Source organism: Odocoileus virginianus, chromosome 6, assembly GCF_023699985.2.
Source record: "Odocoileus virginianus isolate 20LAN1187 ecotype Illinois chromosome 6, Ovbor_1.2, whole genome shotgun sequence".
NCBI classification, from domain to species: Eukaryota; Metazoa; Chordata; class Mammalia; order Artiodactyla; family Cervidae; genus Odocoileus; species Odocoileus virginianus.
The window spans coordinates 23,773,511-23,798,752 of record NC_069679.1 but is presented as its reverse complement, the minus strand read 5'-3'; the positions used below and the strand labels follow the sequence as shown (position 1 = coordinate 23,798,752).

General features: G+C 41.7%; 1 pseudogene; it reads left to right on the top strand.

The window, feature by feature from the left end:
- Positions 1 to 3,469: 3,469 nt before the first annotated feature.
- LOC139035491 (M-phase phosphoprotein 6 pseudogene) lies at positions 3,470 to 4,558 on the top strand (annotated as a pseudogene).
- The last annotated feature ends 20,684 nt before the right edge of the window (positions 4,559 to 25,242 follow it).

Below are 25,242 nucleotides of genomic sequence, written 5' to 3'. Positions count from 1 at the left end.
ACTGTAGCCCACCAGGCTCCTCTGTCCATGGGATTTCCCAGGCAAGAATACTGGCTCCCAAACCACAGCCCATTAAATTTATCAGGGGGGTGGGGATGCAATTCCAGGACATGACCCACACTGGGACTATGAAAGATCACGCAAGCCAGGCTAGGATGAGACATTACTTGTCTATCAAAAGGAATGAAAAGCTGTATGTCCAACTCTGTAAATTATGACAAGGTCTGAGAGGTTACACGGGAAAAGGATTAAGGCTGGAGAGACCACCAAGAAGCCACCCAGGCCCAAATCAGTGTCTCTTTTGTCGGAAAGGAGGGTGCTGGCAGGGGGAATGTCCTGAATGCCCCCTTTTGTGGGATGCTGGAAGGGCAATCCCAATCAGCCCCTGTTCCCTGCAAATCTCTCTCAAATGAGAGATCCCCTTGCACTGACTGATGGGGCCAAGCCTCTGCCCACTTCCAGATCCCACTCGACCCATCCTCATTACTCCATCGGGTCACCCTCAACGTGGCAGATAGGAGGACTGAATATTCTGTAGACACTGGAACCACCTGCTCTGTTCTGACTTAGCCGGCCAGCCCCTTCTCCAACCGTGGCTGTACTGAGACGGGAGTTGACAGACAGCCAAAAGGAAGGAGATTTATGTCTCTCCTTGCCTGCAGAGTCGGGTCCATTATTGTTACTTACTCCTTTTTGTATATGCCAGAATGTCCTTTCCTCTTCTTGGAAGAGTTATACTAAATAAATTAGGAGCTACTATATTCTAAGGACAGGGTGAAGTCCAAGGAGGCAAAGAACCCAAACAGAAAATGCATCTACTAGTAATGCTAGATGACCCATCTGCTGGGCATCAAAATATTCCCAAGTCATTCCCCAAGAAATTAGAAAACAGGCAGATCCTGAAGTTTGGGATACCTTGCTGCCTGGAAGGGAAAAAATGTGTGTGTGCCCCCCAATAAAAATGGTTAAGGCCTGGGGGAAGTAACCCTAGAAGAGGTATTGTCCTTTACAGCCTGAGGCCCTGCGGGGAATCCAACTGCTGCTCAACAAAGTCCTATAAAACAGACTCATGAGGCCCTGCCAATCCCCTTGGAACACCCAGATCCTGCCTCTTCAGAAGCCCCGCAGGGCATATCGGCCTGTGTAATTCAAGCCATGCACAAGGCAGGCATCCCTTTTTACCCATTGGGTTCACACCCATTAACCGGCCTCACTCAAGTGCCAGGGAATCCTTAGTATCTCTCTGTTTTGGGCCTCAAAGATGCATTTTTCTTTATCCCCCTACATCCAGACTCTCAGTATCCTTTTGCCTTTGAATGGAGGGACCCCGATACCCTAGAGGCTACCCAACTTACATAGGCAGTGTTTCCAGAGGGTTTTCAGGACTTCCCATCTTCTTGGAAAGGAAGGGAACTTCTTGGCAGGGAACTGAGGGGACTGGGCCTTGAGAAGGGAACTCTGCTACAGTCTGTTGATGGTCTACTGGTAAGAAGTGAGACCAAAGATGATTCTGATCAAAACATTATTAGGGTCTTAAATTTTCTGGCAAAAAGGAGATATAACCAGAGCTCAGATCTCACAGCAACAGGTTCAATATCTAGGGTTTGTTTTGACCCCATGGGCATGACCCCTGGCCGTAGATAGGAAAACAGCAATTAGTACATTACCATCTCCAACAATAAAGAGACAACTCTAAGGCTTTCTCAGGAAGGTTGGGTTCTATCTTTTTGTTTGCTGTTTAGTCATGAAATCCCGTGGCTTCTTTTGTGACCCCACGGACTGTAGCCCGCCAGGCTCCTCTGTCCATGGAGTTTTCCAGGCAAGAATACTGGAGTGGGTTGCCATTTCCTTCACCAGGGGATCTTCTAGGGATTGAACTCTCATCTCCTGAAATTGGCAGGCAGATTGTTTACCACTGAGTCACCAGAGAAACCAAGGTTCTGTCATATCTGGATTTCAAATTATAGCCTTAGAGCAAACCCCTCTATGAGACTCTTAAGGGAGAAGAAAGGGAACTCTTTCAATGGAATAAGGGCCACCAGCAGGACATTCATACTCTAAACACTGAGTTGAGCAGAACACTGGTACTAGGACTTCCAACTTTGGACAAGCCCTTTACCCTATATGTTCACAAGAGTGGTCAGGGATAGTACTAGGAATCCTGACCCAAAAGCTGGGACTGTATCAGAGACCAGTGGTCTACTTTTCAAAACAACTGAACTCAGTGGCCCTGGGATGGCCAAACTGTCTACAGGCAGCAGCAGTCATAGCGCTGTTGGTTAATGAGGTTTCCAAGCTCACCCTGGGACAACAATTAGATGTGTTAACACCTCATCAGGTACGATGTGTGCTGGAAGTCAAAGGACATCATTGGTTGACTAGAGGAAGGTTAACAAGATATCAGGCCCCAGACTTCCCTCGTGACCCAGTGGTTAAGAATCTGCTTGCCAATGCAGGGAACACAGATTTGATCCCTGGTCTGGGAAGATTCCACATGCTGCAGGGCAACTAAGTCCATGTATCACAACTAACTGAGCCCATAGACCCCAGAATCCATGCTCTGCAAAAAGAAGCCACTGCACTGAGAAGCCTGCACACCGCAATGAAGAGCAGTCCCTGCCTGCCGCAACTACAGAAAACCAGCAAGTAGCAAAAAGACGCAGCACAATCAAAAATAACTAGATACCAGTCCCTCTTATTGGACACCTGCCAAACCCTGAACCTGGCAACTCTGCTTCTAGCAATCGAGAGTGGAGACTTAATTCATCAGTGTATAGAGACCATAGAATAAACTTACTCCAGCAGGTCTGATCTTCTAGCTGAGCCTCTTGACAGTCCTGAAGTTGAATGGTTTACTGATGGGAGCAGTTTTGTAGAAATGGAAACCTGAAAGTCAGGGTATGTCACAGTTAGTCCAAATGAAGTCATAGAATCCAAGGCCCTGCCACTTCAGACATCAGCCCAGAAAGCTGAACTAGTTGCATTAGTGAGAGTTTCACAATTAGGGAAATATAAGAAATTAAACATTTTCACTGACTCTAAATATGAGTCAGGGAATAAAATCAGTCAGTGAATGAAATTCCTAAATATGAATTCCATGTGCTACATACTCATGCTGTCATTTGGAAAGAGGAAACTTTTGGAAAGAGGAAAAATGGGGGAATTTTAACTGCTAAGAATTCCCCCATAAAACAAAGATTTGATTCTGGCTCTTTTAGAGGCAGTGCAGCTTTCAACCCAGGTAGCAGTAATCCACTGTTGGGGCCATCAGAGGGAGGAATCTTTGTGAGCCAAGGGAACAGCAAAGCTGATCAAACGGCAAAACAGGTAGCTTGACTGCAGGATACTGAACAAGTTATGGCTCTAGTGATTGCCCCACCCCACCCCAACTCCCTAGTCTCCCCTAGTAGTCCCCACATGAACAAGAGAATGATCTGAAATGGGGCTATGAAAAGGAAGCACAGAGTTGCAGACCGCGGCGCCCGGTGGGAGTCATTATGGCGGCCGAGCGCAAAACTAAGTTGTCCAAGAACTTGCTGCGCATGAAGCTCATGCAAAGGGGACTTGACTCGGAAACCAAGAAACAACTAGAAGAGGAAGAAAAGAAAATCATTAGTGAAGAGCACTGGTACTTGGATTTGCCTGAGCTGAAAGAGAAAGAGAGTTTCATTATAGAAGAGCAGAGTTTCTTGTTGTGTGAAGATCTTCTCTATGGAAGAATGTCATTCAGAGGATTTAATCCTGAGGTTGAGAAATTAATGCTTCAGATGAACGCTAAGAACAAAGCAGAAGAAGTTGAAGAGCAAACAGTGGAGCTCGATGTGTCAGATGAAGAAATGGCTAGAAGATATGAGACCTTGGTGGGGACAATTGGGAAAAAGTTTGCCAAGAAAAGAGACCGTGCCCTTTACGAAGAAGATGAAAATGGAGACATAAAACCAATTAAAGCAAAGAAGATGTTCTTAAAGCCCCAAGATTAAAGTGGAGGCCTTAAGATATGGCTCAGGGATGAGAGCATCTTTTGGAACTCACTCTGTCAGTTCCTCTATAGTGATTAGGGTCGTAATGTTTATTTGTAAAGAAATGTATACTTTTGGAAACATGCTGTTTTTGGAACAGACGTGTGATGGATGTTATACATCCTTTGCTTAGCGGTGTTCATCAAGAGTGGACTTTTAACCCTTGGTCTTCAAATGTATATAGGTGTGTGGTAGCTTCCTAAAGAATATTTTATCTCAGATTTTTTTTCTAATATAACTCTCCAGTCGCAAACCTTAAACTGAACTCATGAAAACTAATACCAGTGTTTAAATTGCCCTTATGTTTATAAACATGTCAAGTCAGTTCATACATATATTTTGGAATCATGTCATGAGAATTTATTATATGTTAATTCATTAAGAACAAACTTCCCTCTTCGGGCTAAGAATTTTCATGCTACAAAGTCAATGTCAATGTGTGGAATTATGTTTTTTGTTGTTGTTTAAGCCTTTAATTAAGTTTTAGACATTGTTCTATAATAAATACCTGTTTTCATATAAAAAAAAAAAAAAGAAAAGGAAGCACAGGCTGGTATTAAAAAAAGGATAAGGTTCAAATCCTGGAGGCCCAACAATGGAAGCTCACTAAGAGCTTACAGGATGCCACCCACTATGAGAGGAATGCACTATGGGACTTGATGCAAAAGGCTTTTTTAGGGAGGAAGCATAAAACAGTTAAAAAAAAAAAAGTAATGCTTGTCTGCAACTTATGTGCCCACAATAACCCACAGACCCATTCAACACACCCTTTGCTCCTCAGGCCAATCCAATAATGAGGGACATATCCAGGGGAAGACTGGCAGTTAGATTTCACACAAATGTCCCCATGATCAAGAAGATATTATTATCTTCAGGTGTTTGTTGATACTTTCACCCAATGGGTTGAAGCCTTCCCCACCTGATCCGAAAAGGCTATAGACATCTGTAAATCCCTTTTAAAAGAAACAATTCCTCAGTCTGGACTTCCAAGGTTCTTCTAGAGCAATAATAGGTCCTCTTTTATACCCAAAATCACAGAGGGGCTCATAATGCCGCTAGGGATAGCCTGCAAGCTACACACCCCCAGTCTTTAGGGAAGGTAGAGAAGATGAACCATTCTTTAAAGAAAACCTTAGCAAAGTTCTGCCAAGAAATTCATGAAGCCTGGACCAATGTGCTTCCTATTCTACTTTTCAGGGTCCATGTAGCCCCCAAGAGTGATGTAAGACTTAGCCCATTCCATTTGAAATGACCTATGGGAGGCCTTTTCTTACCAGTGACATTCTACTGGATAAGGACATGAACCAGGCCCTGGGATAGATTATTAATCTAGGACATGTTCACTGCCAGCTCCCACTAGAACTACAGAGGAAGGAGAAGTTCCTGCATAGATAAAGCCCTAGGACCAAGTTGTTCTTAAAACCTGGAAAGAGGATCGTCCAAAGACCAACTATTATCAAAATGGAAGGGTATGTATAAAGTAATTTTAACCACTCCCCCACTGCTGTCAAACTCCAAGGGATATGCAGTTGGGTACATTTGTCCAGATAAAGATTTTATCTCCAGAAACCCCTCAGGTTGCAACAGAAGAACAATACACCTATGAGCCAGTGGAAGATCTGAGATACCTACTCAAAGACCAAGCACCAGAGGGAAACTCCTACTTGTTCTCACTCTCCCTTGCTGTAGCAGGAGCCCCAGTAAAGTCTTGGCTGAATTAAAAAAAATTTTTAAAAAGACAAGCACCATCAACAGATAAGTAAAATGATATAGTGGGTTGGTTCCTATTTGAAGCCTTAATGGAACTTGGGACCTCTGATTTCCTTGGCTGATGTGGTTATTGACAATCTTCTGGCCCTTGATTGACTTCTGACAGAACAAGACAGAGTGGCTTCACAATTTGGGCAGGGGCAATATCGCTTTCCGGGTCTGGTCAACAGTTAGGGAAGCCCAAATTTAACCTGGTTCTTTCCCTTTCTAGGCCCTGTAATGGCCCTTGTTCTTCTCCTTTTTAGTCCTTGTTTGGCTCCAATAGTTTGAAGTAAGGCTCATGGTGGCTCAAGCCCCTTCAGCAGAAAGCGGCCCAGGTCCCTACAAGTCCCTGGAACAGTCAGTGAGGGACTTCTACACCTCTAGGATAGGCTAGGGTCTGAGCCCCGTGTCCAGCAGAAGTTTCAGAAGAAGAGACCTTTGGCCCCTTACCCCTTAAGAATAAGGGTATAGACTGTTGACTTTTGTATAGTGTTCCACAATCTACTTAGCCTATAATGGACACCAGGGTAGTTTCTTTTTTGTTGTTGTTTTCAAACAATCCTAAAAGAGTGTCATCCTATATGACTCTATATGCATATAAGCATTTCTCTATTGTATGCTGAAGCTTTGACCTGCTGGGCCAGAGTTAGGCAGCTTTAAAGAAATTACTTCATTTTGCTTCCAAAATGGCTGTTAGCAGTTTAAAGTTTCTCCTTCTCGGCAGTGAATGAGTACCTGCTCTCCATATAATTAAGGATATTTGATTTTTTATTAAATTTTTTAAATATGTGAAAAATTGTCATTTTTCTTGTTTATATTTAGGAAACACCTGACACTAGTAAAGATGGCCATCTTTTCATATATTTGCTTTAGACATGTGAATTGCCTTTTGCCAACACTGTTCATTTTTCTGTGAAAGATTTGTCTTATCTCATGGATTTGTTGGAGTTTTTCATACAGTTTGGATAGATATCAGTCTTTTACGTCTATTTCAGTGTTTTCTCCCAGTTGGTCACTTGTCTTTAGTTTACTATTTGGTGTCTTTTTTAAACAGATGTTTTATATTTATATAAAAATTGATAAATATTTTTATGACTTTTATTTCAAAATATAGAGTATATTCTGTATTTTCTTCTAAGTTAATTATGTATGCATCCAGATCTCCATTTGGAATTAATTTCTGTGAAGAGTGCAAGGTACAGAGCTACTTTTATTCAAAAGTCCAAAAACTATTTGTTGAAATCTATTCTTACTGATTTGGGATGCTGTTTTATTATGTGTTAAATTCGCTAATTAAATTTTCCTAATAAATAATGCATTGTTTAGATTATAAAAAAAGAATAATGGTGTAGAGCCTCTCAGGGGGAAGGAGACAGACTGGGACCTGGAACCCTTTGCCAAAGGGCTGCAATGCTTGCACCTGGACACACCTCTCCTTAAGCAACAAAATACAAAGAAACTGTATGGGACTGAAATAAATGCCTGTGTGTGTAGTTGGGGCAAATTCTGGACAAAGGATACAAACAGACCAAAAATCCCAAATGCCACTTTTGAAGAGCCTGGAGCAAAAGCAGGGTACTATGTATGCACCCTGCACACACCATGACCTAACGGGTGGGCAAACCACCTAAGCCGCCCCTCCAGCCCAACCCCTGGACATACTGCTACCCTCAACCCATGCTGGGAACAAGCTCCACCCCTCCTCTGGGAGCAAACAAGCAAGGCAACCTGCTATCTGTTCTTGCTTCCCTCTGCTTGCAGCAGAGGCCCCAGTAAAACCTTGCCTGAAAAAAACCAACTTGTCCACAAATTCTTTGACGCCACTTCCGTTGAGAGGTGGAGTCTGTACCTTTCCATGGAATGTGGAAGGGCATGTGACAGACAGACCAGTAGGGCACAGTGGAAGTAATGCTACAACTCAGGCTAGCGTGTCAAAGGCTACACAGTTCACGACTTTTGGAAGTGGCCTTTGGTGCTCTGGTCTGCCATGTAAAATGTGGGAAGCCACTCTGCTGTGAGACAGCATAGTCCAACTGAAGAAGCCTTTACAGGGATGCAAGCCTCAGCGCATGTCCCAGCAAGCAGCCAATATCAGCTCCCAGGACCACTTCTCCTAGTTCCTGAGTCGTCTTAGCTGAGGCCCCACATTTAGAGATAAACCATCCCCACTGTATTCTTTCCAAATTCTTGATCCATAAAATCTGTAAGGATGATGAAAGCTGCTAAGTTGGTTTGATAAAAAGATGGATAACTTGAACATCATGGTAAATGAATAACATAGGCTTTTAAAAGGAAGACATTGTGTCTTTGTGTGGGGGGAATGGGGACACTGGATGCGCTTGCTGTTGTCTAATATAAGGTGATAAACCTGTGAGTACGTCTCGGGGCAGGAGGAATGAAGGGCAGGGACATAGTGTACTGACTGAAAGGGGGAAAAGGATGCTCTTACCACTGATAAAATACTAAGAAAAGGAAGAAAGAAGAATCATAGATCAAGTCATAACATTTTCTTAAATGAGCCCTAGGCATGACCTAATCAGACCCATTTTACAGATGAATTCTCAGTCCCAGAGCAGTTGAGTGACTCGTGTAGTCTCACATGTGACTCGTAACTATCAGAGCTGAGCAGGTGTCATAAAACCCAAGCACCTCCTCCTCGCTCCCACCTCCTCTGGGTGATCAGTAAGGACTTCTATAGAACAGTGATGGAGAACACCAAGAAGATCCCAGAGCAGAGCAGTGGATAATGATTGCTAATAAAGCAGATAAAATAATAGTCCAGGGAGGAGGGGAGGATGCAGGAAATTCTATGAAACCACTAACCCCAGTCTCTAAGATAAAACCATCAAGGTGTTAGGGAGTGGAGCCTTTAATGGGAGAAGTAAAGGGACTATAAATATCTGAGAACCGGTAGGGTTGGGCCCTCTGAGAGTTTACTTGAAAAGACATTCAGAAGCTCATTTGGGGAGGGAGATGCCACAGGAGGGATCTAGGGGCTACTGCTTAGTTTGAACCATCAACTTGCTTTCTAGCTTATCCAGTTTCTTTCACTGAGAAAGATCAAGAGGTAAAAATCCAAGCTGTGGCGTGCTGCCTGAGAATAAAGACCATGTATAGTGTCACAGGTTTTATATCCCAAGAAACAAAGGAGAGAAGGTAGAATCTGTAGGGGTCCCCTAATAAGCAGCCTCCTGATTTCTGGGCTTCTAATTCCTGAGAGCAAGAATGAGGAGGATATTAACAGAAACGGGGGGACTTCCCCTAGTGGTCCAGTGGTTCAGAGTTCAATCCCTGGTCTAGGAACTAAAAATCCCAGGTGCTTATGGCTGGGGTGGGGGCACACAACTAAGGCCTCAAGCTGCAACTACTGAGCCCACATACCCTGGAACCCAGGCACCACAGCTAGAGAGAAGCCTGCGCATCGCAAGGAAGATGCGGCACAGCCAAAACTTGAAAACAGAAATTGGGAAATGTCCCGTGAGCACAGCAAGGCGGAGGGAAAGAACCCAATGAAACACAGATTTGTAAATGCTCCCATAAGAGCCCTCAGAGCTCCTCCCAGTCCCAGAATGCAGCTAATCTCAATTACCTCTTCCTCCCACACCATCAGCAGCTGGAGGATTTCCAGTTTATCTTGTTCTCACAGCTTAAAGACCAAGCTAACATTTCTTCAAACAAAGATTTCCAATTTAAACATTTTTTGGAAAACTACTACTGTGAAACATCATTTCAGCTGCACTTTGGTTCCCAGCTTTTTTGTGTTCTTTGATTAAAAGGATGAAAACACTGATTATCTGAATCAATTCAACTGTGCTGACCCCGAAGCAGGTACGCCTACCCCTCAGAACCCCACACAATACAGGGCTTGCTCTCCAAAGACATATCCAGACTTAAGACTCAGAGATTCTGACCCAGTAAGAGAGATGGGACATATTCAAGGTTTTCAGGTGACTCTAGTGAAGAGAAAGGTTTGGAAACCACTCTGGTACTAAACATTTACATGCATTTTGAATTTAAAGAATTGTATAAGCCAGCTAAATTCCCCCATGCAGTTGTACTTCTAAAAATATTAATAAAAATTTTAAATATATCTCAAAAATGTGAGGGGAGGCGGGGGAAGGTGAGGAGATTGAATGAGGTGCCTTGGAAATTCTGGCAAGGAGCAGTAACTTCTGAAAATTCCTCCCAAACGGTATTTTCAGAAGTTACTACTTAAGTTATTTTTCACTTCTCCTCAAAATGTGCACATATAAATTCTTCTCTTACCAGTTGGCCCTCACATGAACTTCTAAGATCCACTGTTCCTGTAAGCCATCACTCACAGGGCAGGTGTGTGCCACACCTCTAATCCTTAGTCTCTTCTGTTTTCTTGCAGTCGCAGCCACTGTTTCAGCAAACACAACAGCGAGCTTCATCCTTGCTCCCCAAGCCAGTGACTCCACCTACTGGAGGCCGGCTTTTATAGGCTACTCAGATAATGCAGCTGATCAGCCAGATTGGGAACTATTTTCAACAGCCTAACAGTGCTGTGTCATTCCAGGTGAATGACATTAAAGGAAATAAATCTTACTCCTTTGGAAGACTGAAAAAAAATCAGACAAAATGTCTTATAATCTGAGACACATTTCTTCACATTGATATCAATGAAGCCCTGCAAACATCTAAACCCTGAATAAGTGCATCAGTTAAAATCTATTCCCCATGCATGAAAGAAGTGATAACACCTTCTAACTGGCTAGTTTGCTAAGCAACAGGATTTGAGTTATGAGGTTCCCTGCCATGAGTTAGGGATTATGTGAACTTAATTCAAATTGATTAAAAGCACTTTGCTTAGATTTCACTGGCTAGTTCTAATCTGATTGGATTGGAACTAGAAATTCTGTAAAGGTGGCAGTGTCTGAGTTCAAAGTATTGCTTAAAAACAAAACAAGCAAATGCTATCGTGGATCAATGTAAATTCTGCTGAGCTAGCAGTAACTTCTGAAAACACCTTTTGGGAGGAGAAATTTTTCACACTTCTTAGAGCAAAGTGAAACTTCTGATTGGAAAGACACCACTAAGGGGATTTTTGTGTTCTTGGAGGCATAACCTGTCTAAACAAACATTTCTCTTCCAGTTAGTGAGATGAAGAAGGAGAGACTGCTTGTAGCAACAAATACACAATTTGATTCCCTCAACTGAAACAGCCATTGAATTCAGGAAGAGAAGAAAAGTGCAAGGATTTTTAAAAAGTTTCATGCTAGATAGAAGATATTTGGAACTTGTGCTAGTCATGGGAAAGGTCTGATAGAATTTAGAGTAAATTATAAAGATACATACTAATCAAACTCTAGAACTAACACATGAATCAGATTAAAGTATAACTAATAGGAGGTCTTGATTAGCCACAGATTTAAAACCACAACTGGCTTTATTAGGTGGTGAAGGTAATTTTTTAGTCTTCATTTTATTGAATCCTATATATATATTTCTCTCCTGGAGAAGGAAATGGTAATCCACTCCCGTAAACTTGCCTGGAAAAATCCCATGGACAGAGGAACCTGGTAGCTACAGTTCGTGGAGTTGCAGAAGGACACGACCTAGCGACCAAACAACAACAAATATATATCTCTCACCTGTTCCCAAACTCGAAAGAGAAAGAAAGGGGGGTTATACAACTCTTAACACTCCAGCATAGTATTTCAGCTTTTCCTTCAATTCCAGGGGCTCCCCCAATTTTCTAATAATTTGTTTTTACTTTAAGTTAGTTTCTGCTGCTTGCAACCAACCAAAACAAATGGAAAATCACTCCATGAATATTTATCTGAAACTTAGATTTATAATAAAATCAACATTAAATTTAGGAGTATATGTTACAGAATAGTATTTGTTGTCATTCAGTCGCTAAGTTGTGTCCGACTCTTTGGGACCCCATGAACTGCAGGTTTCCCTGTCCTTCACTATCTCCCAGAATTTGTTTAAACTCATATCCATTGAGTTGGTGATGCCATCCATCTCATATACTGCCACTCTTTTCTCCTCTAAGGAAAGAATGCCTTTATCATGAGTTCTATTGCTCCTACCTGTAACTTTCAATACCCTATAGCCCAAGCTTTATGTAAATCATACTGCTGACAGCAGGACTCATTTTTCATTCTCATAAATTCTATTATTATTAACTTGGGATGCCAGGTTTATCTTAAATTATAGCCAATTCTATTCACTATTGTTTCATGGTTTATTTCAAATTGATTGCAAGATAAATCTAATGATCATTAAACTAGAAGGGAGCATAATAAAGATTTCTGAAAGCTTAATTTTATCTCAAGTCTGTATGTATTATCTTTAAAATATACTTTTTTATTTCCTCCAAGAAATAGTATCAAATTATTCCTTGCTCTAATAAATTATTATGTAAAGCTATTTTTTTAAGAACCAAGTAATTTTCATGTCATTCTAAAGTGCTTGCTAAAGAAATTATATTAGATAAGATTTAGCACTGTTGGAAATGAAGTAATCTTTCAAAATGGAATTAGTATATTTATACTTAAAATGAGCAAAAGCTAAATGTGTCACAGATATCACCTTAGTCCATTCTTTTTGTACAATTTATGAAATATTTTCAAGGATTATATTTTCTTGAAATGATGAAATAGATATAGGCCCTATTACTTAGAGTGATGAAGTCATATGATGCTGTATGCTGCAAAACTGGAATCAGAAATAAGATGGTAAAATATTGTAAGGACGTGGATATGAGATCACAGAAGAATTTTAGGAATTTTTCAGTCTTGTTACATACAAACTCTTGTCAAGTTCAAATTTTCACAAGCAGAGAATGCTAAATTTCTGATTACTCATGTAGATTTTGGAAGCACCAGGCAGACCCCCTGATTCAAGTCCCCCCAATCATTCTCATCCTTCTGCTGCTTTCTAGAATCCCACCAAACATCCTGTGTCAGTCATTAACATATATGCACTCAGCTCTGGGATCCACAGTGATTAGGAACTTGGTTTGATGGAAAGGACCTCTGTTTTAATCCTAGCTCAGTCACATGCTAGGCCGCAGAAACTCTGGCTACAGTAGTACATGCCACAGTCCCGATTATTTTATAAGAGTTCTTTGAAAAAGGGTGATCCTCCCCACATTCTGCTCCATGGAGAAAGCTCAGACTCTTATAGGCCTCTCTGAAACCAGCCCTTTCAGATCACAACTTGGCCACTCCCAGGAGAGCTGGGATCATCTCAAAGCCCTGCATCATGTGATTCCTAAGCCAGCATTACACTTGCCCAGTAATTCCGCCTCCCTGGTGCTTTAGGGCATCTTCATTTCACAGGACCCTTCAGGTCCCTCTCAACAGGACTCCCTAACTTCGACCCTTTCAGGGTATAGGGTTTACCGTATCAGTTCCTTCTACGCCAGGAGACCCTGATCGCCTTATGTCAATTGTTCCACCTTATTTCTTGGGGCTTTGCTTTCAGGTTCAGACTGCTTCCCAGTTTTTAAGGAACAAGAATAGACTACATTGGGCTTCCCTGGTGCCTCAGGCAGTAAAGAATTTGCCTGCAACATGGGAGACCTGGATTCGATCCCTGGGTTGGAAAAATTCCCCTGGAGAAGGGAATGGCTACTCCCTCCAGTATTCTTACCTGGAGAATCCGAGGGACACAGGAGCCTGATGGGTTACAGTCCACAGGGTTGCAAAGAGTCGGACATGACTGAGCGACTCAGCACATAACAGACTGCATTATCTGGCCAAATGAAAGAACTGTATCAGAAGACAGATACAGGGACTGCTGTGTTATGATCTGGTGAAAGAGTTTACTAGGTAGTAAGGGGTCTGGTTTCTATTTTTACCATTCTCTTCCCACTGTGGCAAGGTAGCAGTCAGAGTGGAGCAGAAGATCAGGACAATGTAGGGCAAGAGGTGGCAGGTACAGGAAGGCGGTACTTGGTGAGATGTGCCAACCTGGGGGGGGCATCTTGTCTAGGAAAGGCAGTGCCTGGCAGGGACCTGAGAGCCACAGATGGACTAGAAGAGGAAAGAAACCCAAGGGGTGGTAGGAGGATGGTACTGGGGAAACGAACACATTTTCCCATATCTTTCTACATTTGCTTCTTTTTGTCCCCCTTCTCTACAAGGATGGTGTTTAAAAAAATTATGCACGTTTAATTTTCTTAAAATTAAAGATTAAATTAAGGATGGTGGATTAGTAGGAGCAGGAGTGAGATATTCTAGCTCAAAAAGGAGATTGAGCCAGATACTACAGCTTAGTTGCACTGATTCATTGTCCTCCATTTATTTTTTTTTTTAAACACAAGCTAAGATGATTGGCTCATAAGACCAGAATATTTTAAAATTTAGAGTAAGAATCACAGACTCCTATGGCAGGAAACTTAGTGTTTATTTATTCTCCACTAACTCCCTGAGTTAAACATCTCTTTACACCATCCCTGGAGGATGCTTCCATGCCCCCTCCATGGATGTCAGTTCCTCAAATAATAGCACATTTTCACTGTTAGTTCAAATTGTCAGGCTGGAGCCTCTCTATAAGACTCCAAATGGATGGACTCAATGCCTCCACATCACTGTTAATCAAAGCTCTTCCCCTAGACTGAAGCAGTATTACATTCTAGGGAACAGGCGTGGTTATACCTTCAGATTTTTGGTTTGTCCCCCCAAGAAGGAGTGAAACACAGAAATACTTTGTTATTAGACACAGTGTTTATATCTTCAGGAATGATTTTCAAATACTGAATGATTCTGAAGGGAGAGTATGCCAAGGGAAATAATGTATTTTTTCTGTGAAACCAGAGTTAAGATAGGGTGTCAAATACACAGAAGTACCTATTCATTATTTTATTCAATCAACATGTTTTAATCATGTAATAGTGAGCCAGACTTTATGCTCAGAGACAAAGAAGTCCAGTACGTATGGGCTAGTCTACAACACAGAAGAAATTTCTAGGGCCCCAGGGCCTCTAAGATATGTCCAAATTGCTTCAAGAGGTGAAAAGAACTGCTTAGTTTCTTGTAGCATAAGGGCTTTGAAGCACAGATCAGCAGAGGTGTGCTCAGAAAGAGCTGGGACCCGCAGGAGTGGACCACTGGAGTGGACCAGGTGCCCTGAACCCACAGCCTCAAAGGCTTGGTCCACTGGGCCTCACTTGTGTTCTCTTGAGCAGAACATGGAAAGGTTTCATCTTAAAGAGAACAGGCAACTAACAAGAAAAGGAAATGGAGAATGTCAATTAACTACCGTTTCCATGTTTCAAGGAAGCTTTTTCATGTAAAGCTATGCAACATGAAACAAAAAGTCCTGAATGCTACTGATTTCAAAGAGATGCAGAACTGACTGACTGTGATTCTCGAATTCAAACACTCGGGAGCCACCAGCCGGCAGGCAGCTGAACCAGGAGCAGAAATCACCATGGAGTTGCTAGTGGGGTCCGCAGCTCCTGGGAGCAGAGGGAGACTCTTGCACACTGGAGGAAGCCACAGCAATGCCACCTCTTTCCTTAATTTTGTCTTTACAATTCTTAACCATGGATTTCTGTCTCTTTTCTCACACATCCACTAACAGGAGAGAGCCAAATGCTGCACTTATATTGAATACATTAGAAACAATCACTGAAAACAAAAAGATATTAAAGGAAATGAAATATCAATAACCTCAGACATGCAAAAAGCTGACTCATTGGAAAAGACCCTGATGCTGGGAAAGACTGAAGGCAGGAGAAGGGGATGACAAAGGATGAGATGGTTGGATGGTATCACCAACACAATGGACATGAGTTTGTGCAAACTCCCGGAAACAGTGAAGGATAGTGAAGCCTGGTGTGCTGCAGTCCATGGGGTTGCAAAGAGTCAGACATGGATGAATGACTGAACAACAGAGGAAACAAGCTAACTGGGGTCACCATGAAGGGGAAGGAAGTTTAGGGTCTCACTTCAATCTGTTCTTTTAATTGTCATAATTTTGTCATGAGCACGAAGTAAAAGCTAGATGGGGCACAGACTACCCTGCATGCTGTGAGGGGGCAAAACGCTCAGGCAGGGTGACGGGATCCTGGTGGAAGCAGAGTTGTCACCCAGCCTTGTTTCACCACGAGCAGAAGCCTTACGTGTAGCAGAGTGCTCAGCCTGGCCAAGGGAATGTTTAGAGCTGAGAGGGTTTCTATCAGCTGCATCTCTGGCCGTCCAAGAATGAGACCTACCTTCCTATGTGGGTAAGTGCTTAGCCGAGGACACCCAATACACAATGGACCTAACTTTTAGAAAATTCAAAATAAATGTGAGATCAGACGGAACCTATGAAACAACAAAATACAGACCTTTAGACATATCGCCAAAGTGCTTACATTACAAAAGCACTGTTGCTGCTGCTGTTGTTCAGTCACTAAGTCGTGTCTGACTTTTTGCCACCCCATGAACTGCAGCACGCCAGGCTTCCCTGTCCTTCACTGTCTCCCAGAGTTTGCTCAAACTCATGTCCATTGAGTCAGGGATGCCATCCAGCCATCTTATTTTCTTTTGACCCCTTCTCCTCTTGTCCTCAATCTTTCCTAGCATCAGGGTCTTTTCCAATGAGTCTACTCTTCACATCAGGTGACCAAAGTATTGGAGCTTCAGCTATCACCTTTTAAAAGGATGCCCTTGTTGTGGGATTTCATTTAAAGGAAATCTACTCTAGTGCATTTAAAATAGGTAAAATTACAAAAATTTTAGAAGTATGCCTTTTCACATAGCTTACAGCATACTGAATTATACTAGTAACAGAAAAAAGCATCATCTTTATGAGATTAATCTTATAATCTTCATAAGAAATCAGTGCCATTACCATTCATTTTTATTCTAAAGTTACTATGTAATTATCTCATAATTGTGATATTCAAATATGAGATGTAAGACAATTTAAACTTAGGAAGGAAAATGCTAATCAGTTGCTTAAAAAATATGATGGATTGTCCTTCATCATGTTTCCAAGCTTAAAAGCAATGGAAAAAAATTTTTTCTATTCGAACTGTTTTCTCCTTTGTTCCTAAATATTTAGCACTTCAACCATTTAGTTGTTGAAATGCAAAGATTTCAGTTGTATTGCTGAACAGGAAATTGCTGAGACCTTTAAAACAATCACTTATGAAGGAAAAAAGAATTTGCATAAACCCTGCACCAATTAAAGCTATGGCTATATACTTTGCATGGAATGTTTGAACCCCAGGTTAACAGTCTCTGCTTTAGACTGGAGGTGACATGGACTCTAAGAAATGATGACACATGTGGAAGCTGAAGGTCCTATCAACCCCCAGACAGCATCTGTTCCTCGTGCCCCCAGGCAGCCAGAGTGCCAAGCGGAGAATGCCTTTGGCAGTCAATCTGTAGGGTCCAAGCTTGGCATAGGAATGACCTAGAGCAGCGTCTTACACAGGCCTGTGGAAGGCTGAGGGTCCAGGAGACGGGCCTGCTGGTCTGTCAGTGGGCATCAAAGCTCAAATTGAGCAGTGGGGCCTCAAGTCTCCTGCCTCCCCACCAATCCAAGCAGCCTCATCTGTTTACTTAATGGGCTTCTGAATATGACTGTATTTGAAGGAAAGTTTTTGTGGCTAAAAAACATGGATAAGAGGATTAGAAAGTACTGAAGGGTTATCTCTGGTGGTTTTATTTTTTTAAGACCATTAGTGGTTATTTTCCTATTTTTGCTTTCTGCATCTTCCAAATTTTCAACAATGAAAAAGTATTACTTGTGTAATTAACACACACACAAATTTATATTAAAATAAAAGAATAAACTGTGCCTACTTCTCCTCCCGCCCCCCTGTAAAAAAAAGTGCTGAAAACAGGCTTTCTGAAGGAATTGTAGCATTTTGAATGTGAGTTGCAGTTTTCAAACATAAAGCACAGCTGTTTTGTCTCTAGCCCTGAAGCTGTGAAAAAGGGGAATGATTTTGAAAGCGGGAACAGGAAAAGACTATTGAGAAAAGTGGCTGCTATTTCTAGGCTGAAGTCTCCCTGGCAACACTGCTCTCAGAAGCTATGCCTTCCTACGTGGACTTATCAGGATTCATGTCTGATGAATCCAGAAGATTCACAAGACCCAAAGTAAGCAGAGACCAGAAGAGACTTGAGACAAAGCAGAGAGTCACGGCAGGCCAGAGAGATGTGACCGACAGACAGTGTGCTGCGGCAGGAGCTGCCCGTGGTCAGCGCAGTCCTGTGATCCACAGAGATCTGCGAGACCAGAGAGGTCGCTGAGCTCGCAGTCAGCAAGGTAAGGATGAGGTTCCTGAGATGTGAGAGGGCTGACGACCTCAAGAAATGTGGCTGAAGAAAAAGAACAGCTTCAAGGAGTAGCTGCAAAGAGCAGAATGTGAACTTAGTCAGCAACTGACCTGTACAGGGAAACTGCAGCATTCTGAAAAAAAAAAAAAAAAAAAGACATGCAAAAGGAATCATTTAGAGGTGAAAAACTCTAAGACCACCACCATCAAAGAAACACTAAGCCCAGTGATATTACAGAACAAAGTATAAGAAGTAAAAAGAAGAACTACAGCTTTCCTGACTAGATTATAGAAATACCTCATTCAGTTGGATACAGAAATTCATAATTGTATGCATGCAATAAAAGATACATTAGAGATTTTTTTTAAAAAAAAACAAGAAAGCTAATGGAAACTAGACAGAGCCAGTGCAGAGAGAACCTGAGTCATCTTCTCAATCAGCGTACATCTAAAGCAGTGGTTCTCCAGTATGGTACCCAGCCCAGCAGCACCTGCAGTACCCAGGAGCTTGTTGCAAATTGCAAATTCCCAGGCACCAACTCAGACCTACTGAATCACAAGTTCCAAGAATGAAGTGAAAGAGTGAAGGCCAAGAATCTGTGCTTTAGAAAGTCTACCATGTTCTGAGGCACACTAAATTTTGATAACTGTCGATCTGGAGGCACTGAAATCACCGGGAAAAGCTATCGAACACAGTAAGACAAAGCAAGGAATACCAAAAGAGGATTATGCCAAATGCAGGCACATTCAACCTTTCGTTCCCCTTCATGGCCATAACTGCTCCTCCTGGAGGAGGCATGGCACCCATTGCAGTATTCTTGCCTGGAGAATCCCCATAGACAGAGGAACCGGGTAGGCATGGTGTTGCAGAGTCAGATGCAACTGAGCAACTGAGTATTCATGGCCAGAAGCCCCATCAGCCCCCCACCCTAGCTCAAGTCACCGCTGTCTGCTGCCTGTATGACACTAATAGCTTGGTAAGCACCTGTCTTGGTTTGACGAGAGAAGTCCGGGCTTGAACCTATGGTCCTACTACAATGATAAGAAGTCTCCCTTTCACTTTCAAAATTCTCCAGATTCTGAATTATATGGCTTCTCTGCTCACCATTTCCCCTGCACCCACTCTTGTCCATCTCTAATACGTTCTCTTCCCAGAAGCTAAAAATATAAATTGTTCCTGTTGTCCCTCTTTTAAAAAATCCTTCAGTGATTCTTCATTGCTCTGAAATAAAAATGTGAACGTCTCTCAATGACCCATAGCACCAATCCTCCCATCTTTGCCTCACTCCATATCCCTACTTGCTTTCTTTGCTCCAGGTACATTAGCCTCCTGTTGTTACCTTCACAAGCCAAGTTCATCAACCCTCAAGGTCTCTGCACATGCTGATTCTTCTTCCTGGACTGCTCTCAGGCTCCATCCCTCTGTCAACATTAGGTGGTCTCCTGTTTTCATTTAATAACATCCCAAATGAGTTCTCAAATATTCTTTGAAGGTTTCATTTTAATGACTGCATAGTTTCTCATAATATGGATGTGGAATAATTTACTTAACCATCTCCTAATATTGTTAAGTTTTTTTTGCTGTTACTAGTAAGGCTGTTACATAAATTAGTCATTGTTCTTGGTTGCAACCAATTCAAACTTCCCTCAGGCAAAAAAAGAAATTTATCGGTATGGTACTGGAGTTTCTCCATAAATAGAATAAGGGTTAAACAATGAAACTACAGAAAAGGCAGGATTGGTGGAATAACTGGGACCAAAGACCTGATTGTTATCAGGATACCCTTGATAGAATGTACATGTACACACAAACAAATATATGTTGCATTACAGGCAGATTCTTTACCGTCTGAGCCACCAGTGTTGTTTATGCGCATACACATGTATATTAAATCTCCCACTCATCTCTTCTTCCCTCTCTATGCCTTTTCCAACTAGCTCCCCTTGGTGGGCAACATGACTGCCAATGCTCTCAAATTATGGCTCTCAGCACCAAGAAGACAGGTGGATTCATAATCCCATTTGCAAAGTCTCCAAGGAAGGATTCTAATTGGCTCAGCTTTGGTCTAGTCCCCTCCCTTGAGTCAATCAGCTATAAGAGCTTTTGCACAAACCCCATGGCTGCTGAGGAGGATGATGCCAGCAAAAGGGGGCTGTTCTTTTCAGAACAGGGGCAGAGAGATGCTGAGCAAACACAATTATAGGCATCTACTGCAAGTGAAGACATTTGCTTGAAAGGGTATTGGGGGGGTGTCTTTTAATCACACACAATATATCTAAATTATTTTCAGTTCAGTTCAGTTGTTCAATTGCTAAGTCATGTCTGACTCTTTGCAATCCCATGGACTACAGCACACCAGGCCTCCCTGTCTGTCACCAACTCCCGGAGTTTACTCAAACTCATGTCCATTGAGTCAGTGATGCCATTCAACCATCTTGTCCCTTTCTCGTCCCACCTTCAATCTTTCCCAGCATCAGGGTCTTTTCCAATAAGTCAGCTCTTCGCATCAGTGGCCAAAGTATTGGAGTTTCAGCTTCAGCATCAGTTCCTTTCAACGAACACCCAGGACTGATCTCCTTTAGGATGGACTGGTTGGATCTCCTTGCAGTCCAAGAGACTCTCAAGAGTCTTCTCCAACACCACAGTTCAAAAGTATCAATTCTTCAGTGCTCAGCTTTCTTTATAGTCCAACTCTCACATCCATACCTGACTACTGGAAAAGCCATAGCCTTGACTAGACAGACCTTTGTTGGTAAAGTAATGTCTCTGCTTTTTAAAATTACTTTATGCAGACATAAAAGGAAATGGTTTTTAAAGTCAAATATTTTTCTCATACTTCTGCAATCTTATTTTTTTCTTATCGCATTATAAAAATAATATTTGCTCACTGTACTGCTACCACCATTAATAATGGTTAAAACATGCATGAGACTATGTGCCAGAAACTGTTCTGTACACATTATATATTTCAATGCATTGAATTCTGGCCCATCTGCCTGAGTCCTGACCTTATGAAGTAGGTGCACTTATTATCATCATTTCTTTGGAAAAGGAACCCAAGGCACAGAGAGGCTGACGTGTGCTAGCAGAGACAGACTTCAACCCCAGGGAAGCCAGCTCTAGGCCTACAACAGCAACACTGAGAGGAAGCAGGGAAAATGCCACTTGTGATCATGATTCCCCAAGGCCGCATCTACTTACATTTTGGTCTATCTTCCTCTCATCTTTTTTTCTTTTTTTAAAATTGCATTTTAGTTGAAATTATATCCTAAGATGGATGGTAAATATTTGGCAGGGTAGCATACCATTCTCTACCCTGACCCTCATCCTACCCCAAACAACAGCATCCCATGTCCACTTTTGTTCACACCATTCTTTCCCACTGAGCCCAGATGTGGCCTCAAAATCTGTCTGGAAAAAAAAAAAGTCACTCACAATGGATTCCAGTTGACACACAACCTAAACCTATATGCAATTTATGTATTATTTATCCTCATGACTGCTGCATTTCCCCAGATGGTTAAAAACCTTTTTAAAACATTGCTTTTAAAGCAGAATAATTTCTCCATTTACTAAAGATAACCATTTAAGTTGTTTACAGTATTCTACTTTTATAAATAGTACAGAGCTAGTTTTAAACAGTACACAATGCTGTAATGAATAACCAAATTTTATCTTTTTTTTCCCTTATTATAGATTCCAGTAGGGAGCATACATGTCAGTCCATTTATATCACAACTTCCCCAGTATTCAGTTTTCTTGTTTTCATTTATTTCTCAGACAGCTGCATTTGGGGAGGGTGCAGGAAGAAGACATATGGACTGATGCAATGGGGAGAGGAGATGCCTCTTCCCTACTCACAATGTCATGGGTAGAATATCCCTGGTTCCTTTCCTCTCTGCTGGGTGAAGGGAGCAGAGACTTACCTGTCCAGCAAGTTGGGCCTAAAAACCAATCATCTCTGGCACTGCCCCATTCTTTCTGAACCAAGCCTGGCTTCGGCATCTGTTCTGCTCAGCCCCTCCACGCTGAGTATTTACAGGGCAGACACCCACATTGGGGAGATATTTGTGGGTAGAGCTTAGTACTAGGGTTCAGTTAGGAAAGCCAGTAATCCACAGAAATAAGGTATATTCTCCAATATGAGCTTTTTTAACAACATAAAGGTGTATTTTTGCCCATCTCCCCAACTTCTGATTATTTCTAAATCAGTTCAGAACTTAGGGTGATAAGATGTGTGATATTTACCTCAAACACTCAATAATCTAGGGTTTCCCAGGTGGCTCAATAGTAAAGAATCTGCCTGCCAATGCAGGAGACACAGAAGACTCAGGTTCAATCCCTGTGTCGGAAAGATCCCCTGAGGAGGAAATGGCAACCCACTCCAGTATTCTTGCCTGGGAAGTCCCACGGACAGAGGAGCTTGGCAGGCTACAGTCCATGGGGTTGCAAAGAGCTGGCATGACTGAGCACAACAACAACACTCAATAATTTAGAAGTTACAGGAATTTTCATGATGTCTTCTGAATTCCAACGTGTTTTCAACTATCTTTGCATTTTTATATACAGTTGTGCTGTATATAAACTTACTCGTTTACAACCATTTAGCTTAAAAACTGGCAATTTTGATACATTTCATCTGGCATTTTGTTTTACAAATCAAAGGTCTGAGTACTATTTCTCTATAGATAACTTCCCCTGTATGAATATTTTAAAAATTATTTTAAAAAATCATTTCTTGTTTTTTAAAAATTTTCATGTTATGGCGGAAAATAATTATTTTTTCATCAATTTTGCCTGGAGTGTGGTAAACTAGTTACATTTACATGTCACACCATGTAATTTTTAAAATTTTTGTAATTTTTTAATTTTTAAGCAAATTTTAGGCAAATTTATCTTTGATCAAATTTGTACTCCAATCATCTTGTCTTTTGTGTTTATTTTTGTTTTGTGCCCAGAAGCATCTGCTACTGCTGAAATAGATCTCTACTCCTGTCCTCTAAGTCAATCATCCTCTCATTTTCATCTCTTTGTCCTCCCTGCATTTATGAGAGTCTTCTCAAGTTTGTTTTCCATGTCTCTGATGTAATTTTTACCATGTTGACTCTGCTTTTTACAGCTTCTATTTTTGTGCTTTGCATATATGTGAACATTAAAAGTTTCCTGTATAAATAATAAATGGATGATTACTATGGAAGTTTTAGTTTTTGTTTGTTCTCTTTTCTCCTTTCATGTCCCTTTTCATTTATGCCTTTTTTTTTTTCCATGTCAGCTATATCCTCTTCCTAGATTTTTTGTTCCCATTTCATAGCGTCATGCCTTTCTGTAGTCTAGAGGCACACCAAATGGTTTTCTCCTGGTTCTTAATGTAAACTGTTTTTCAGAAGTTTGTCCTTTCTCTGAGTCTTGAGAATGATTTCTTCTTCTACTTGACAATACTTTTCCCCATGAGCCCCCATTTCACTTTCTCTACTCATCTCCAAGTGAAAGCAGGTGAAGGTGAAGTTGAAGTGAAGGTGAAGTTGAAGTGAAGGTGAAGTTGCTCAGTGGTGTCTGACTGTTTGCAACCCCATGAATTGTAGCCTGATAGGCTACTCCATTCATGGGATTTTACAGGCAAGAATACTGGAGTGGGTTGCCATTTCCTTCTCCAGAGCATCTTCCCTAACCAGGGATCGAACCCTGGTCTCCTGCACTGCAGGCAGACTCTTAAATGTCTGAGACACCAGGGAAGCCCAATACTTTTCCCCATGAGCCCCATGTTTCATTTTCTCTTCTTATTCCCAAGAGAGGTGAGCTCCATTCATATCTTGTGTTGGTTAATACATACACAGAACACATGTTTTCCACTTTTAGCCCCACTTCACATGAGATGGTTTGAGTCACCTTCTCAGATCTGATGTCCTTGCATGAGGAGTTGATGCACACAATTTTCAGCTAGTTCTCAATTTCTAGCAGGCTTTCATCTAACAGGGATAAGCTGGGATGAAATAGACTCTTTCCTTGCCCCATTGCGTGACTCACAGATGCTCTAAACAGATGGAGGTCATAAAGCACAACGGTCCCCATGCCCTGACAATGCTTCCCAACTGCTCCCACCGCATCACTTCACTTGTGGGAATCAAACCTCCCAGGATGAAATTCAGACCTCTCTTGCTTCCTGCCCAGTTGTTTCCTGAAAGTGTTTTATTCTGCTGAATAGAGAAAAAAGAGGTACAGATGGGAAACCAGGACAACACTGGCTGCTTCAAGGGAAAGTGCCAACTCAGGAAAGTCTGACATTGTTTTTTTCATTTGGTTCAGATCTTCTGATTTCTGAATGGGAGACAAAAAGTGAGTCAACCCATCTTTGTTCTGGTTGGCACAGCACAGAATAGATCACCAATCATTTTTTTTTTCTAAATCAGCTTCTTGGACTTTATAGTTGTTATAAAAAGTTTTCAGATTCTGGCCCTGGGTTAACTAGTGGCCAACCAGCATTTGGGTTTGGTTTTCAAACGTAGGCTTCTAGAGTCCGAAAGGCTTCCTTCTGCCCGCAGTTTGTCTACTTACCAGTCTTTGACCTTTGGAAAGTTAATTTGTCTCTCCAAGCCTGGCTTTCTCATCTGTAAAATGAGGATGATAGAGTATGTACTTTATCCATATGCTGTCTGAAATAATTGGGTTAAGCATTTGTCATCAAGCAAATGACGATACTCCTAGTAAAGTTATATTTTTAGTGCTATTTTAAGTTTTCATTTTTTGAAGTTTTTTTTATTGTGGTAAAAGTCATGTAATATAAAACACACTATCTGAACCACATTTAACTGTATAGTTCAGTAGTGCTAAGTATGTTCACATTGTTGTGCAACACTCACCATCTCCCAAATTTTTTTAAAATTTATTTTAATTGGAGGCTAATTACTTTACAATATTGTGGTGAGTTTTGCCATACATTCACATGAATCAACCATGGGTGTACATGTGTTCCCCATCCTGAACCCCCCTCCCAACTCCCTCCCCCCTCCCCATCCCATCCCTCAGTGTTATCCCAGTGCACCAGCCCCGAGCACCCTGTCTCGTGCATCAACCTGGACTGGCAATCTGTTTCACATATGATAACATGTTTCTATGCTGTTCTCTCAAATCATCCCACCCTCGCCTTCTCCCACAGAGTCCAAAAGTCTGTTCTTTACATCTGTGTCTCTTTTGCTGTCTCACATAGAGTCATT